The sequence below is a fragment of the Pteropus alecto genome, unplaced genomic scaffold (genome assembly GCF_000325575.1).
Source record: "Pteropus alecto unplaced genomic scaffold, ASM32557v1 scaffold20, whole genome shotgun sequence".
Taxonomy (NCBI): domain Eukaryota; kingdom Metazoa; phylum Chordata; class Mammalia; order Chiroptera; family Pteropodidae; genus Pteropus; species Pteropus alecto.
The window spans coordinates 7,539,437-7,558,648 of record NW_006436298.1 but is presented as its reverse complement, the minus strand read 5'-3'; the positions used below and the strand labels follow the sequence as shown (position 1 = coordinate 7,558,648).

General features: G+C 41.7%; 1 pseudogene; it reads left to right on the top strand.

Moving 5' to 3' along the window:
• The first annotated feature begins 13,311 nt into the window (after positions 1 to 13,311).
• On the top strand, positions 13,312 to 13,430 carry LOC112480821 (annotated as a pseudogene).
• The last annotated feature ends 5,782 nt before the right edge of the window (positions 13,431 to 19,212 follow it).

Genomic DNA, 19,212 nt, shown 5'->3' with positions numbered 1-19,212 from the left:
ACAGGTGTTATTAAATAGAGGTGTTCTGATCATTTTAAAAGTGGCAACTTGATTTCCCAAAAGCAGGACCCCACCTCAGGCTTGAGAGGAGGTGGGGCGGGGGGGATGCAGCATAGCCCTTATTTATGTATTTAAACTTTTTTTACTAAAATGTTTTTTTACTAACCTGTCTTTAAGATTCATTCTTCCCAAATTTTGGCAGAAAAAGAAACTCAAACCACACCATAGATCAAAAGCATGGACAGACTGTACCAGTATGCTGAAGCTCAAACATAAATAGTTGGTTTGTCAAACCATAACCCTAACTTTTCTTTAAAAAAAATAAGTAAAGTACTTTAAATTGGAACAAAACCTACTTAATAACTAAAACATTCTATGAAAAGCAGGGATGCCTTATTCAAGTTCCTACACTTAAATCATAATTTTTTTCCTAACTACTTTCATATCTATTCTGTTATAGGTTATTTTTTAAAGCCTTACAATCACTCATCTACTGCCTGGGCTATATGAATTCTGAAAATCAGAAGACAATTTTGGGGTGTCACTGCACTACCGCCCCTCCTTCCTTAAGCACTGCCTCCTCCCTTCCGCGGGGGTTGGGCACAGCTTCCATGTTTGTCTCTATTATCAACCTCAGGCCACAGTTAATGGAACCAGGTTTTATGCCCTGGAGAACCCTGGCACATGTGTGCTGGGAGGCATGACACACGCGTTCGTTGGCACACTAAATATAATAGCAACAGACTTGAAAATGTTCTAAATGCCCATCGCCAGGAGACTATGTAACAAATTGTGGTATATTTATTCATACAGAAGAATATTACACAGCAGTTAAAGTGAAGGGACCAGATCTATATGTATCCACACAGTTATACCTCAAAAAACATAATTTGAGCAAAAACACAGGTTGTAGAAGAATAAAAGAAAAGCAAGGTGTAGTATAACACCACTTATTTGAAACTTAGAGTATGTAAACAATAGCATATTTTGTTTATAGATATGTAGAAAAGGATAAAGAAGTGCATGTAATGCTAAACACAGTAAACATGATACTAGTAGCTCTGGTGATTAAGGAAGGAAATTATTTATCTAGTGTGTTTTCCTTGAGCTGGGTATGTACATATGAATATTACATTCTGGATATTTTTTTCTAAGCAAAAAATATTTCGTAATTTTATAAGAAAAGAGAAGGAAAAATACACCAAAATATTTACAGTGGTCAATTCTAAGGGAAGGATTGTAGGTGAAATTCCTTTACTTTTTAAAAGTTTCCCCCAATTGTCTATTATGACATGACAGAAAAAAATGTTGATATATAAGAAGGAAGTCTGAAAAATTCTCTAATCAGACACAGCACAAAACTTTTTCTTCTGTAATGAGGAATTATACTTATTTTATATATGTATTTTTTTCATATATAAATACATATATACTATATAGATGGAGTATATACTGCATATACTATATAGATACAAACATACAAAACATTGACTAAACTCTTTACTAAGGTGTAAATGATTGATACATGACTTAGGAATAACTGCAGGTAGAAAAAGAACAGGAGTAAGAGAGCATTGAGTGCCTGAAAAGACCCTGAGTATGTGTGTGTATTCAGGGGTGGGGGCGGGGAATGTAGGAGTTAAAGTGAAAAGGAAAATCAGAAACAACTGTCACAGTTAGGAGGAAACTGGACCCAAGACAAAGGGTACGCTGCTACCTGTGACCGGCAAGCCCAGCGGCCCTATCTCATCAGGCAGAGCCTTGTATTCTATGCAGCCGTGGACAATAACAGCCATGTTCCCAGGACGGGGCTGCTTTGCAGTGAGGAAATGGAAGCCTGGGTTTGCTGGGATGCTGTCCCTTACCTACCAGGACAAGGACAGACTGGTTTGTGACAGCTCCTCCTGCAGCCCAGCTTGCTGAAGCCTGTGGCACCTCACTGGGCTCTGCTTCTCTGGGATTCTTTGGCATAACCATCTCTTCTACACAATCACTGTAAACAGAAGCACTTGACTTTTAATTAATGGAAGTGGATGTGTTTCTTTCATACATAGAGAAGCAAAAGATGGATTTATGTTTTTTGCTCACACACAGGGACAACTTAATTTAATGGAACTGAAGGGGGCCGAGGGAAGGTCTTAGCAAGACCCATCTGGCCCAACTCCTATTTAGCACGGATCACTTCCCACGCATGACAGAGATGCTAATCGTGAGCGTTATTTCCCAACACCATAGGATGTAGTGTAATTACAATGTTCATAAAAGAATTCCAAACAGGGCTCTGTTTAGAACTCAATGAGACATAATGAGAAATCTCTATGGCAGAGGACAACATTTTTCTTTCAATTAATGGGACACTTGCTCAGAGTCATCCCCAAAACTATTAGGCGCTGATTAGAGAGATTTATAGCCTCTGAAGGACCAAACACAAACATTTTTCAACTAGAAAGTACTGTAAAACTATCTCATTTGAGGACATCTAGGAGGACATTTATTTAAGTGACATGTGAGAAGATAGAAGAATTTTCTAGAACACTTCCTATTCAGACCTGAAAGTCAGATTGCCCAAATGCAGATCTCATTAGGCCATTTTATGGAGTTTCATTCATTCCTTTTCTCCATCAGTCATTCGTTCTTAAAAATGATCCAACAGATATTTATGAGACATCATGAGTGAGGTATAGTGCTTGGCTGTGTTAAAACGTAATGATGAATCAGAAGGGTGACTTTTCTGTATCAGGACTCTGCACGTTTGAAAGAAAACAGATGTGAAGTTAGAAATCCTTAATTCAAGTTCGTACTTTTTCCATTGCTTGGTACATGACTTTGGGCAAATCATTTAACCTTCTGAGCCTCAAAGTCCTCAAAATGAAGATTAGAATGCCCACCTTTTAAATCTCATAGAATTGCTCTGAGTAAAATGATGTATACAAAATCTGACCATAAAGTGCTATATAAATCAATAGCAAGAGGCTATTGATATTAAGTCACTTACTGTCCAGGAGAGGAGATTTAAAGCACACAGTATAAGGCAAAAAGCCAATGCTATCATGGCAGAGGACAAGAATTTATTGGTTCAAAATATCTATTGAGTCATAATATGGCCCAGATGATGTGCTCAGATGAAGTACACAGGAATTCAGAAGAGATCAAATTATCTGCTTGTTCTTTAAATGCTCCCCACCAAAACTATTCCCCAGATCTTACAGTCCCCCTGCAATTATCAGTGTGCCTCTCATTCTTTCCAACTATTACAAAACTCATCCTGCACAGTTTGATTTCTTTCCATTACAAGGGTCTGCCCTTGCTCTGAAAACAATCTTGTTGCAGCCTCTCCCTGCCCCTCCTCCCTCCTTCTCTCACTTGAAGAAGAGAAGGTGAGCAGATGGACTACCTTTAAAGCCACACAATCCTGCCTGGACTCTTCCTCTTCTAAGCTGGGTGACCCGGAAAAGGTGTCTGACATTTCTGTGTCTCAGTGATCTCCTCTGTACAGCAGGGGAAATTATACTGACCTTGCAGTGTCCTGCAGGATGGGAGCAGCTTATGGAAAGCTTCTGACATATTGAACATGCTCAGCCATTGCAGCTATTATTATTGTAATGAAGGCCATTTTAATCCATTCATGGAATGACTAAGGTTTTGACAGAGGATTTGATTCTACTGAGTCATAGATATTTTCTTTTTTCATTTATTGATTTGTGAGAAGAAAAATGAAAGTGGTTAAATTTTTTCAGTAGGCTTCAAGCCAACTATTCAAAAGACACAGACAGAAGAACATGGCCTCATAGGCAGAGCACTTGCTGCTGCTTACAATCACAGAGCTAGAGCCCTCTTCTCTTTCTAACCTGTTTTTAGCCTCAGTTTTTTCTCGATTATTTTCCATATGGCCTTGTTTATATTTCTTCCACCAAAGGCAAGGGTACCACTTTTTGGTTTGGCCTATCTAGTTTCGAAAACTCAGCTTACGATTATATCTTACTTTTAAGCACATAACGGAGTAGAAGTGGCAAGTCATCCAATTGCTAAAAACAAAAACACAAACGAAACACATTGTGCTGGCAGAGACTCTCCTTCACCTGGTGGGTGCACAATTGGAAACAAGAAGGTGGGTAAGAAGTGTTCCACAGTCCAGCAAGATGAGCTGTAAAGTGCAACGCGTTTATGCTTTCTCACGACTTTCTCTTTAAGTCAAGAGGAGTGCTGCCCTTGGCGATCCCACAGAGGCTGGAGAGAGAGAAGATTTGAGCCAATTCTCATCCAGTCAAGATTCAGGATCACGAGTTCAATTATTGTCCTTGGCCATTCAGCAGAGAAACTTTCATATCGTGGCAGAGGACAAGAATTTGATCTGACAAGTCTAAAAGCTTTCATATAAGTTAATACAAATTGGAAGTAGGGAGCCACTTAAAAATAGCTTTGGACTAAAGGTTTTCTCCTTGACAGGTATTCTTGTTTCCTCACATTTCTGAAAATGTCCAGAAAGTGGATATCTGAAAGCTCTGCCCGATCACTTCTCCATGCAGTAGTGAATGGGTTTATTTTTTTACTTTCATTTTAGTAGAGAAATTTTATTTACCATTCTGAGGCTCCATGTGACACTTTGGGTCCTCCGACACGCACATGCCACCCAGAATAAAACATGCAGAAGGGAAAGGTTTGTGAAGGGTACAGGAGATGGGGTGCAGGAGTGGGCAGGGCAAGCCTTCAGACCCCCTTTGCAGGAATGATAGCTGAGCAAGTAGAGGGGAGCAAGGAGAACTGGGCAGGAGGAAGTTTAGACTTCAGCAAAACTCTGATAAAGTCTCAGCCAGGCCAACAGGGGGCCCCAGTGCCAAGATGGCCCGTTGGAGGAGTTCCACACTGGGCAAGTATGGCCCGGCTCTACTCTCCTTATGTGCTTGGCCACTGGGTAGGAGCAACCCACAGAGAGCAAGGCCTCAGCATGAATGCTACATTAAATCCACATTGCACAGCAGGAGGCTGCCCGTGAACCACTCCCCCCATTGCAACTTCTCTTGAAGGGAGATAGAGTGGGGTACCTACATGGTTGCCACGTCTGCTGCTTGTGCCACACAGATCCATTTCTCTACATGTTTTCGGCAGGCAGCTCCTCTAGAGAAGTTCCCATGGGCATCTCTTCTAGAGAAGAAACTTAGAAGAGGTGAGTTGAACAAACAATGGTCCCATCTCTGCACTTGGTCTTTGTCTCCCTGCTCCATTTCCATCATGGCTTTCTACCAAACCATTATTTACCCTTGAGAGTCCAGAGTTCTGCATTTAGGTAACAAAGTAAATCTTTTGTTGTTGTTGTTGCCAGACGCTTCCAATTCATTGGGATCTTTTAGGTCAAATCCTCTCTCGGTAAACTTTAACACTGCATCTGTTGTCTGGTAGACATTCAGGACCAGTGTTAAATCCTGTGGCCATTGTATAGTGCTATTAATTTGCCATCTGTCTTTGTTTTAAAGACAAGCACATTTTTACCATAGCTCCATCTCATCATAATGAAGTCTTTGGAAGATAAGCACAACTTTTCAGATATTTGGACATGCATGTGCACTGTGAGGCAAGTTATGGGACAGTGACTCCAACTGCTACTTATCACCAGACTTTTTCACGTGGCTTCAGCTGCCCCTGGTGATAAGCTAGCCACTTACACAGGCATTTTAACTCTGCTAAATGGGACTTCTCTATTCCTAATATGTTCTTTAGGCATCTATGCCTTTGTCTATACTGTGTCCTCATCGGAAACATGTCTCTCTGCCTGTTCAAGTCTTCATCCATTAACCAACCACATATTTTTCATCTGACATTTATAAAATTCCCTTCATGTGTCAGCTCTTTAAGCATTTAGGCTACAAGATATAAAATGAACAGTCCTTATCATGGAGAATCTAATTGCTCAGTGGAGAAGAATAAAAGACATACACAGAGTGGGTAAGAATGTGGGCTTTGGCATCAGAGGATGGTAGTTCGAATCCCATCTTTGGCATTTCCTAGCTGTGTGGCCTTGGATAGGTCCCTTAATCTTTCGAAGCTTCCTCATCTATAAATGGAAATTTATTTATTTAACAAATATTGATTGAGGACCCACTTTGTGCCCAACACAGGCTAGATACAAGGAATCTAGCTCTGGACTAGACAGACAAAATCCCTCCCGAGTGAATCTGGCATTCAGATATTAACAAACATATTAAAATCGAAACAAGAGATACATGTCAGGTAATAATAAGTGCTATGAAGAACAATAAAGCAAGGTGAGAGGATAGTAAACAGAGGAGGTCACTGTGTTAGGTCAGAGACTATCTCTCTGAAGAGGCAGCATCGGGCAGAGACCTGGATGAGTTGGCAGAGGACTCGTACGACAGTCCGGGAGAAGAGCGTTTCAGGCAGAGAGGAGGGCGAGGCAGTGAGGTGGGAGCATGCCTGGTGTGGCCAATCAAGAGGAAGGCCCAGGGTGGCCAAGAGCTGTGAGCAAGGAAAGAAGAGGGAGGTCAGAGGAGGTGAGGCTGGGGCCAGGTCACGTTGGGCCATGTAAACCGAGGTAAGAGCAATGTTAAATGGAGTCCATATTGACAGCCTCCTTTTAAGGTTTGTCGTTTGGGTAAATGAGATCATGAATGCTAGAGATGTGACATTCAATAAATACTCAGTATGCATCAGCCATTGCACCCGTGGGAGAAAGAAGATAATAAAGCTATGAGCCAAGCATTAAGAAAGCATAGCAGAGGGCTCTAAGGAAAGTCACCAAAATGAAACAATTCATGCACACAAGGAGTTTAAAATATGGTAGGAGAAATAAAATGATAATCCAAATATATACTCAATAGATTTTAGAGGGCATGAGCACTGGGAAAGCTCCACCTTCTGCATTTCAAAAATCAGTATCAAGATTTTTTTCCCTTGAAGATCAATGTAAGATCCATGAGAGCAGATGTGGACCTTTCTTACTGCAGTGTCCCTGAGGCCAAGCACAGTGCCATGCTCATAGGAGGTATTTACTCGATAATTGCCTGATTCTACAAACTGATCTGATGAGAGTGACCACACATATGGAAACATTTTTAACTTTTTAGTACTGACAATATTAGTTTCGTAAACTTTCAGACAGAAATAATATGATTTTTTACATATTCATGGAGCCAGTTCATTACATGTTTAGGTCACTGGGATTCTTCAAAACTAATGACAAAGAATCTCTTTAATGCAGTCGAGTAGTTATGAGGGAATATCAGTTGTCCTCTGAAAAAGGATAGCAAGGTTCCTTGTGAGACACAGCCCCAATTATACTCCATGGTCCCTAGCATTGGGGGCTCCATCTGGTTTGCTTTGTTTGAGGCCAAGCTCCATAGAACAAAAGGATAGCAGAAGGCCTTGAAGGTCATTCTGGCCACAGCTCTCACATGCAGCGTGCTTGTACTGTAAATCAGTGTTAAGATTTAAGAAACAAAAAACAAAAACCTATATAATTTCCCAGCCCTATCCAAGTTAAGGACCATTATTCCTAATCCAGATGCAGAGCTGGGGATTAGTTTAGCCATGGCTACGGGGCACATGATGTTGTCAAATCGTTCAATAGAGATACTGTTCATTTCATCTCTCTATTGGTCAAGAGCAGCCACTGGGGGCCTCTTTGAGTATCCGGCAATGATCGTCAGTATGGGGGTGGGGACCTGTGGGCAAAGCATGTCTTAGGGATTCACACAGCTGGTAGAAGAGTTCTTCTAAGCTTGAGGGAGAAATTCAGAAGCTAGTGAAGGTGGGGGCGGCGGGGAGAGACTAACCAAGCAAAATCAACCTCAAACTGAGTTGCTAGGAAACAGGAAGATCTTGATACAGTGGGATCCTGGGAATCAAGGCTAGATGAAATAGGGAAAAGGTAAGAGAAGAAATAAAACATGAACGATTTCAGTAATGTGCAAGGGAAATGCTTGCATTGTCAAGGTGCCAAGCTCATTTTAAAAAGCAATACCAAAAATATGAAATGAAATGGGGCATTTGGAAAGAGATGAGAAATGTGAACAACAGAAATGGAGGAAAGGTCAAGTTGAGCTAGTAGAGAGGTCTCTCATTGTACAAATGTGCCCACAACTAGCTTCACTCTCCCCTGAGCAGCCTGGCCCCTCTCTCACAGCATTACTAGAGGTCCTGATAGTACAGCCATAGGATGTTTTGTGATAAACCTTGGAGCCCTGTAAAATCTCTAAGGCTGGTGTTCCGAAAGAAAAGATGTTATAACCTACTGAGGGAAGCTGAACTCCAGAACAAAAGACCAGACTGAACCTTAAATCTTGCCCACAACACTCTGAACTTTCTGCTCTGTGAAATAGCTGCTTATATTTCCTGAAATTCTGCTAGTTAAAGATGCATATATATCACTGTATACCTTCTTTTTAAAAGACAAAAAGCTCATGGAGATGTAAAGTACAGCATAGGGAGTATAGTCAATAATATTGTAATAACTGTGCATGGTATCAGGTGGGTACTAGATTTATTGAGGCGATCACTTTGTAAGTTATATAAATGTCTAATCACTATGTTGTACACCTGAAACTAATATAATATTGTATGTAACTGTAACTGAAAAATATTTTTAAACAATTTTGAAAAAAGAAAAACTTCCAGGATGTTATTAGAGGTGTTAGCTAGTCATTCACACATTAGTATAAATTAGCTCTGTCTACTTCTTTTCTAACATCTAGCCGAGATCATTTGCTCTAAGGGAAAGGGAGTTTTCATTAAGGATGAAAGTTAACAAGTGACTTTATATTTGCTCATGTATTTTTTACACTATATTATTGCTACTTCTGAAAAGGATTTGAACCGGAAGGTAGGGGGTGGGGGAGGAAGGGAGAGGTAGTTGGGGTAAAGGGGGTCAAATATAGTGGGGTAGGGGGATGGTGAAGTGGGTAAAGGGGATCAAATATATGGTAGCTGAAGGAAACTGGACTTTGGGCGGTAATCACACAATAGAATATATAAATGTCAAACTATAATGTACACCTGAAAATTATATAATTGTATTAATCACTGTTACCCCAATAAACTTAATAATAAATAAATACATAAAAATAAATGAAAAGGAATTGAGACAGCAAATATTTTTGAATTTTGAGGATTTTATGGAATAAGATAGATTGATTCTACTCTCCCCTCTCCCTCTTATACATACACACAAAATAGTGGCACTGTCTATATAGTTGAAAGTATAGTTGGAACATGATTGTGGGAGAAGGAATGGAAACTCAAATTGAAGTGATCCCTAATAACAAAGAAATTAAATTGCTTCCTGCTAGTTAAACTATGAAATCTGCATATGTTGGACCAGAACAGAGTGAATGATACTATAGCAATTTTAAAGAGTCACGATGGCTCCCAAGCCGACCAATTTTGGCTTTCAATTGATTGAAGAAATCACCACGGTTAGAATAAAAATGTTATCTAGCAAAGGGCCAGAAAGTCTAGGAAAGGGAGATTGAAAGAAGGAAGCCCTGAGTCCTGATTATGCATGCTATGGCCAGAGAAGAGAATAATGGGGCCTAAAGATGTCCTGTCCCATTTTTAACGGTTGACGCCCTGATTTAAGTGAGGCCTACCACACAGCTTTCTGATCACTCTCCAGCTTCCCTCACAGCTTCCCTTTTCCAAGGAGGAAAAGCAGGAACATGCTTATCCACGGGGCTCAATACCCAGCAATGTTGATGAGGACATGCCATTCTGGTTGGTACATCAAGCTGGTATAAGTTTGTTTAACATGGGTCAGACTCTGAACTCCAATCATTTCTGGCTCTAAGGCCACAAGAACTTTCATGTATAAGACCTACTTATTATAAACTATGGTTTAGGATTAGAACTGCTTTAATAAAGTGGGAAGGGTAGGGGAAATCCCCCTTCTCTTCCTATTTCTCTTCCTATCCCAGTCCCTGTCTTCTGTATCACAGAGATATTCTGTTCCTATATCCCTCATTTGCATTACAATTAAGCTTCATTATAGATAAAATGGCTTCAGAGGAATATACTGAATCCCCGCCACCCCGCATTGTTTCTATAAGAAAAAAACATTGTTAATTCCAATAGCTTATCCCAAAATGAATTTTGGACTGTGACCCAGTGATAACTTGGGGACATTTTGTTCCTGTAAATTGGTCTTTCTAGCCAGCATCCAGGAGCTGGCTGGGAAACGCACTCAGTAAATAACTCTCAGTGGTTTGGAGGGCAGAGAAGGTTCTAGAAGAGATGAGTCAGGCTAGGGGGTGGATAGCATGGAGAGGAAAGGAACAGGGAGCCAAGCAATATTCTGAAAATGGAATTTGTACCCAGCCAGAAATATCCGTCTGATCAGGCCTGGCTAAAGACTTTCCGAAATGATGAAGCAAATATTAACAGAGAAATCTTTAAAAGCCTCTCTCAGGGAAGATTACATTCTTCTCAATGATAAGGCAGGTGGGTTTATAAAGAACACAATTTTCCAGGCAGCCTTGATAAAGCCTTATTCTCCCCTCCAGACTTAAAAATTGAAGTTTTGTATCCCTGTAAGAATACAGTATCTGATGCAGTGCCTCACCCAACTGCTGAGATGAATATGATGATGTCACAATGACTGTAACAAAACAAAAGGACAATGTTCAGCTTACTTCAAAGCTCTCAAATGGAAATGGTGGGCTGGAGTACTAACTGGGCTACCTCTTACCTAGCTAGTTGGTGAGTATAAGTGTATGAGCTTCTGTTTGGCAGGTGTGAGAGAGGACTGAGATGAACCAGAAGCTATTGAAAGAGAGAAAAGTCATAACAATGTAGTTGCCACAATACTTTTATCCTGAAATGAAGCGTGAAGCTCCTTTTCAAGGGGATCATAATAGCAGTTCCGTCAGACTGCCATGATTCCACATACTAAAAGCTTCATTCATTCATTCATCCATTCAACAAACATTTATTTGCTGTCCCCTGTGTTCCAGACACTGCTGGTCTAGGAGAGGCAACAGAAAGTACACAGTTGTAATCTTGTAGGAAGAGGGAATGTGCCCAAGGGCCTTCGAAAGTATAGAGGACAGGTGCCGTAGGGGAGTGGAAATGAGACATGGCCCCAGACAGGTTTAGCCCCAGATGGTCAATCACTTACAGAGAAGAGAACAGTAGTGCCTCAAAATGGGATGGGGCAGAAAGGCTGAATTTGATTCTGTCTGGGAAAATAAATAAATAAACACTCAAAACTGAACCCAAGCAAGCCACACCAAATAAGTAGTCACGCAGGATGACTACCTTGCAGTATGCACATGAGGGAGACCAGACAATGGCCCAAAGCGACAGGGAGCCGGAGCTTTCACATGGAGAACAAGCCTGATGAGGCAGAACACACTGCTATGTTGACAGTGTCTGTCAATGTCAATTTACTCAGTGTCCCCTCCACTTAAGAGAGCTGATGCAGCTTCCCAAATAATCTGACAACTAAGGAGAGTCTGGCAGGGCAGTCACAGAACAGGACAGACTGGTTTCAGCTTGAGGCTAGGCAAGCATTCCAGCTCTGGGCTCAGAGCTGAATTTCTAGCAGAGCTCTGTCACTTCAGTGTCCTCATCTGTAAAATGGGGACAATAATAGCACTACTTCAGAATTTTTTCAGAGCAAGGATTACGTAAAATAATTGCTATACCAAGCTTAATGCATAATAAGCAGCCGGCATATTTTAGCCATTATGGTTACCAGCAATGAAGGAGAGCTATTTTATTTCCTTTTGGTGTCTGGGAAGAGGATGCTGCCCTGGGTATCAATGGGATGCAGGTCTGCAGTGTGTCGGTGCGACAGAAACAAGCCAGGGAAGGGGACTGCACTCCTGCCTCATGCTCTTCACCTGCTCAAGCCCCTTCTTCTGGGGCCACACTAATTAAGCAAGGAATGGTGGTCATCAGTCCTGGCTCTTGTGGGCCCATTCCCCCAAAGACCTGCCCCTCCTTGGACTCACACCCACATATTTGGAGATAAACTTCAAGGCTGCTGTGGATAGAAATAAGGTAAGGGAAAAAGGAAAGGAAAGTATCCAGGAGGCCTCTTTCTGAATAAAATAAGGGTCCTCCCTAATATGAGAGAGAAGGGAAAAGGTGGGGATTTGGCAAGAAAGCACCTCTGCAGATCTAATAAACCATCATAGCATGAGGGCAAAGATACTGAGGCCCTCTTGAGGTCTCTGAGAGGAAGGGTAACCAAGGCTTAAGAATGAAAAGGTATTAAGGGCTTCAGTCACATTAAGGGCCAGCTAGCTTGTTGGCCAAGGGAGCCTGTATCATGGCCAGGCCACACCCAGAGTTCCGGTAAAAAGCAACAGCAACAGGTCAGGAGCTGTCCAGAATGTAGAATTAGCAATGGTCAAAGATCTTGTGAAAGGAAATGCAGAGGATCTGGAAAGCGTTCAGAGATGCAGGCCAAATGAGGAGAGGACAGGGCAAATGGGTGGTAAATGGCAGGACCAGATCATCGCCCCCACAGGGGTTGGGGGCGGGTGGGGATGAGGGCAGTGAGAGCATCCACTCATTTAAAGAAACAGTAAAAACGATCCATACTAATTAATATGGGGGTGTTCTTTTGAATTCATTCATTTAAATAAGGATCTCCCTGAGAGTCTGGAAATTAATGTCAAACAAAGGATTGCAGTTGAGATGTATGAACTAACTCAGTCGGAGCTTCTCAGTCCACTGTCTTGCTTACAGCTTCTGGTCCCCAACCCATTCCAGGGAATAGATGTATCACCTCTAAGAGCATTGCTGAGACCTCCCCAAGCGGAGCTTCTCTGCGAGACTGCCTGGCTGTTCAAACTCCTGAAGGGGAGGAAGATGGTGTTTGGATTCACAGGGCCTTACCAGGCATACCCGAGGGTTGGCGCTGAGAATGTTTGACCCTTCCTTTTATATCTTCTAATCATCTGAAGACCCCATTAGAATCGATCAGCCCGGTTGCAGCCAGTCAAAATGTCAAGAAGTTAGACACCCAGAGATGAGCGTAAGGTTACATAAAGAAAATAAATAAAGGAAATAAATAAAGGCTATGGATAGTCCCTGATTAAGGCGATTGGTCATCTTAGTTTTTTCCTAGTTTTTTCCTTAATCCAAAAGTTGTCAATCTAGGTAAGAATACTGACATCGGGATTCCTAGATAGAAGCCTCTTTATCAGGATACAGTGGTCAAAGAGAAATCTGGTATAACCCTCCTGCTTCTTGCCCCGCTGCCCCAACCATCCTACATCCACCCCGAACCCTAAGTGTAGGCTATTTTCTACAGCCAGGGCTCTGGAGTCTTGGGAATATTTTGAGGTAAAAAATAATGGAGGCCATGCCACCCTGAACGTGCCCGATCTCATCTGATCTCAGAAGCTAAGCAAGGTCGGGCCTGGTTAGTACTTGGATGGGAGACCACCTAGGAGTACCAGGTGCTGTAGGCATTAAAAAAAAAATAATGGATACATTAGAACCTATTCTAGACACCTGACCTTTGCTGGGACCCCGTAATTATTCATCATGAAAGTGGCAGAACAAGGATGAAATCTGGGATGCTCAAAAGATACCCACAATTAATTAGCACAGAACTTTTATGCCTCTGATTCCTTACTTGCAGTTAAAAAGGAGAAAAAGTCCCTGCCCAGTCAGTGAGCCCTCATGCCTTGTCAACATTCTTCTCATAGCCATTCACCAAATATTCTCCCCCTTCTCATACTGGGCAGCTTGGTGCCATGGGAACTTCTCAGTCCCCTTCCTGTTTACATGCATCTGACCCAGGAGCTGTGTAGGCATGATACAATAGTTGCTTAACTTTAACGTAATACAATACACAAGCGTGTTTGGACCCTTTGAAACTCCAAGGAACCAGGAGATGACATAAGCAGAAATAGCAGCAAGCTGCGTATGGAAGGTGAGACCTTCCTAATATTGTTTTTACCATTATATCAAGATGTCCAGAAACGGTAGAGAGTCGATTGTACATTCAAAACTAACATGTTCCTTGGAGACATCTCTTCAGCTACAGTCTGCAACCGGAAAGAAGATATTCCTAAAAGCAGAATCTTTATGATAGGGAATTCAAAAAACTGATTATTTTAAATGAGTAAGACGCTTCAAGACCTTCTTAGGGAGATGTATTATCAGAAAATATTCTGGGCCAAGAACACTCTTCAGAATCCCCCAAAAGAAGACAGGGCATGTCAGACGCCCACAGGCTGAGAGCAATAAAGTGTAAATAATTTAGAACTCCTTGATATTATCCTGCCTACTCACTACATACATCTTTAATAATTAAATCAGCTCAGCCTTTAAAGAAATTTTCTCTACAAAACTTAAATCATTCTCTCCGTTTTGCCCGTGAACAAGAGATGGTTTCTATTTGGGATTCGTCCTTCCCAAGTGAGGAACATTTATTTTCAAGGAGGCATTTTCCTGCCGTTGTCCGTTTCCATGGATGTGTTCTGCACATGCTCAGTGAACATCATGGCTCTGATCAAAATTCTCCTTAAGGCACTCACCATTGTCAGGAACTGTTGTAGTGTTTTATGTCTATTGACATAATTTCCACAGCAATCCTATTACCTCCTATTATTTCTCTATTTTACAAATGAAGAAAATGGTTAAATAACTTGAATAGAATGCTCCCTTCACACCTGTCTGCTCCCAACACTGATAGATCATCGCCTGGCATAGTCACCATGGGAACGAGGCTGTATATAACTCACATCACGGTGTTAACTGGGTTAATCTTGTGTAGAAAAAAAAAATGGTCTTGTTTCAGAAGAAGTCAGCCCCTTTAAATATCTGATTACTGAATCCTGCTAAATCATTCACACCCAGAAAGCCTTGGAGGATGGGGAAAGGGAAGTGACAGGGTAATTGAAAATAGCTGAGGAATAGTGACATCAAATGCTTCCAATATAAAAGACAGAGGGACACCAGCTGCAAGAGAAGATTTAGAGGTGTAAGAAAGGGAACTGGAGCACATTTATGCTTTATGTAAAATGCAGTTTGCTTCAGAAATGGAAATTATTCCAGAAAGGTCAGAGAGAAGTCGGTGATGTAGATGGAAAGGCAGGAGTTGAACAGAAACTCCAAGACTCAAAAAAGAGTAAGATCAGGTACATTCACCACACTGTGACGCTAAGTAACTTATCAATAGCTAAGTGGGATTTATATAGTATTTACACCCTGAGGCTTTGCCTCTTAAAAATGACTGAGAAGGTTAAACAAAGCAGACATGTCACACAATGGACGCATGAATAAAGAAATCTTGGTAGGGATGGAGACTATGTATGGTACCAACGGCATGCCTTCCACATACAAAGGCTGATCTTATCAATGCTGCTGTCAAATGTCCAACCTGCTAGCAACAGTGACCAAGGATAAGTCCTTCATATGGCACCATCCCTCAAGGAAGTCAATGAGTCATTTAATAGCAGGTTAATTACATTGGACCCCTGTCATACTGAAAGGGGCTGTGCTTCATTTAGTCAATAATAGATAGGGATTTGGATATGAGTTTGCCTTTCCTGCCCACAGAGTCTAAGACAATTCTTCATTCCCGAGATTTAAAGAGTAAGCCACCACTTTACAGCAAAGTTTCTGTGAGTGGGCACATGACTGGGATCCATTAGCCGTATCAAATGCCATGTAACCCAGGAGCAGTTAGTTTGATAGAGTGATGGAATGATCTTTTGAAGGGACAGCTAAAAGGCCAATTTAGAGATGCTACTTTGCAAAGATGGGGTGCCGCCCTCCAGGACACAATGTGTGCTTTAAATTAGCAACCTTTCTATAATGCGGTGTCCCCAATAGATTGAATACATTGGTCCAGGAACCAAGGGATGGAAAGAGGAAAGGTTTCATGTAACATGACTCCCAGTGACGCACTGAGAGACTTTGTGTTTCCCATCCCTGCAACTCTGGGCTCTGTGGGTTTAGAGGTTCTGGTTCCCAGAAGGGGAACCCTTCCCCTAGGGGACACAGCAAGAGTTCCATCGAACTATTGCTACTGCCTGGGCATTTTGCACTCTTTCTCCCAAGAGACCAACTGGCAAGAAAAGGAAACACTATTCTAGCAGAAATAATTGACCCAGATCATCAGGATAATTGCCATCTAGGTGATTCATTTGGGTACCTCTTGATACTCCCATGCCCAATTTTTTTGGTAAAAGCACAGGTGCAGCCATCCTGGTCTGAGAAAGGGCATGGTAACCAGGGACTCTGCTCTCTCAGAAACAAGGGTCTGTCTGAGTCACACCATCAGATAAGCCACTGAGACCAGCAGAGTGAAGATAAAGCAACTGAAGGTGAAGGACATCCAGATAGGGTCATAGGAATGGGGAAGGTAAGAATCAGTCCCAGCTGAAACAACAGAGACTAGTTTGTCCAAAAAGAGTTCCATCAGAATTTTGGAGGAGCCTCAAAACTTTATGAAGAAGCGAATCCAGGTATTACGAGGAGTGGACAGTGGTGGAGCTACGATGTGCCACTCGGATCCCCCTTCAGGACTGGAAGACTATTTCCCTAGCTGTTGGGGGTACAGCGGGAGGACACCTGCTGTCACCCCTCTCAGGCGCTGCCTTGGCTGAAGAGAGGCACCTCACTGGAAGCCACACCTTCTTCCCAGGCCAGCCCACATCCAAAATGACCATCTGAAACTGGCTTTTTTTCATTCAACATAATGCCGTTGAGGTCCATCCAAGCCTTTTTATATTTAGAAAATTACGTTTCTTAGGCCGCTTTGTATTATTTTAGTTACCTACTTATGTTTGATGAGAGAATCAACCAGCTTTTGTTATTATAAATAAATTCTCATTTTATACATAAACACGCTGGAGTGATAATTCCCTGGGTTTTAAATGTCTAGGCCTAGGTGCCAGCCCCAATGTCCGTGGAGGGGTCCTATCACTGCCCACATCTTGTGGACCAGGGAGAGGGCATCATATACTCGTGTACCACAGTCATGATTATGGCCCCCATAACTGTTAGAGCCCCCTGACTTCCTGTTAGGTTTGTAGAATAAGGACATACAGAGACTCCTGACTTTGTTTCGAGTTTGGAGAATAAGGATGTACAATGGAACCATTAGAACTTTTTTTATTGTCCAGGGATAGTGAGAAAAACAAATGACTCACTTTGCTTTTAAGAATGATGGAACAGTTTTCAAAATGGGGCATATTAATAACCTCATTTGTTTTTATCACTTTCAGAATATCCTCTGTGACTGCAAAAGTGTTGGTGGTGCTCATTTTACCACAGGAGATAATGTTACTCTGAAGCCTGTTGTCCCTTTCTGTTCTCCCTGCCTCTGCAGCTTTCTCTTTTAGGCCACCATGTCTTTGCACCTTCTCTAAGGTGTCTGCCATGGGCACCGAATCTTCACTCTACAGCTGTCTACTTACGCCTTAAGAAGACTGCACTTCATCTCTGTTTCTGCTCTTTCTCTGCGTCTCTACTTATCCAACCCTGTAAGTTTCTGTACTTTCTAGTTCAAATTTTGGAGGGATTTGAGTGGCTGGGCTCATCACTTTTTTCAGGCCAGCCTATAAGTTAGCTGCTCTTAGGTCAGGTGTCTGCCAGATGTTTCAGATGTAGCTAGGAGAGGCTGGGTTATATGTATGTGACTTCAAATGTGGCCGCCTTACTCTGCCCCCTCACCAGAGGCTACTTTTTCTCCTAAACGAGTCGGTAGGTATAGCAGTAATCATGGTGGATATGTCCAATATAAAAGAAAAAAAGAGATGGATAATCAGTTGGTTTTCTCTTCTTCAATGATTAGTTCCAAAGTATGGCTCCCAGAAGAAAGACAGTGGCTGTGAACTGGGGCTTCAGTGAACTGATCTGTTCCTAATTCACAGGTAGATAGTGCCTATGAACTTATGACTATAAGATGGTATTTAAAATGTCAAACTACATTTGTGAATTTTCAATCTATATTTCTCATGTGGATTAATCAGCTATTTCTATAATATTGCTGCCTAGCAATTCCAACAACCTCAGTGACTTAAATAACACATATTTATTTCTCATTCATGCATCTGAATTGTGGCTCTGTTAGGCTTAGCCGAACCCAACTGGAGTCACGTAGCTGTGGCCCTAAGCTGTGGGTCAGAGTCATGTCTGCTCTCTGTGCCTCTCATTCTGGGACCTAGGCTAAAGAAGCTACGGAGACGTGTTCCTTACATGGTGGAGCCAAACTCTGCAAGCACAATTAAAGCTTTGCTCATGTTGTATCTGCCAATATTTCAGTGACCAGTCTAGGTCACATGGCCAAGCCCAACATGGGTGGGAAAGTACACTCGTTGGGGGAAGGTGTAGGAAAGAGGAAATATTTGCTGAACGATAATGTAATCGACTAGATCATGTATTTTCCCCTACTGCCCTAAATCACAGTAGAATTGCCAAACAAATAGTTGGTGGCATACTGGCTGACACTATAACCTCCTTGTTAGAGGATACCACATTTCAACTTTTTTTGTACCTAACTTCAAAGTATCTAACCCTACATACCACTCTCTGAAAGTGCTCAAGAAAATGCCCTTTAATTGATCAAAATTATCAGAGTTCTGCAGTAGGATCAGTATCCATCAACATGTGACTTTGGTCAAGTCAATTAATATTTTCTTTGCTTGAAGGGCTGTGTATGTAGAAGATGAAATGGCAAAATGTAGTAGTTAAGAGCATGGGTTCTAAAGTCAAAAGGCCAGGGTTCTAATCCCAGTTTGCAGGTTTGGGCAAGTTACTTAGCCTCTCTGTCTCAGTTTCTTCATCTATGGAGTGAGGATAATAATAGTGACTGCCTTATAGGGCTGTTCTAAGGATTACATGGCATATTCATGGAAAGCCCATCAAGGAAGACCTGACCAATAAGTATTGAGTTATTTATTGTAAGCAAGCTTAAAAAAAAAAGCAATGTCTGCCTTTTAAGACAGGCAAGATGATGAAGTGAGAAGAGCTAGGATTTGGAGTCAGAAAACTCGTGTCGAGTCCCAGTTCCTCTAGTCACACCACCTATGACCTTGACTGAGTCCCAGTTTCCTCACCTGTGAAATAATGGCTTCTTCTCCTGCTGGTGTGAGGACTGGGTGACATGTGTGAAGGTACCTTTGTAAAGTGAAAACCATCAGAAAAATTTTAGCTGCTTTTATCAAATTATTTCATTTTGCATTGCTTCTCTGATGACAACTAATGGAGGATAAAGGGGTTCAATGCTAGACATTC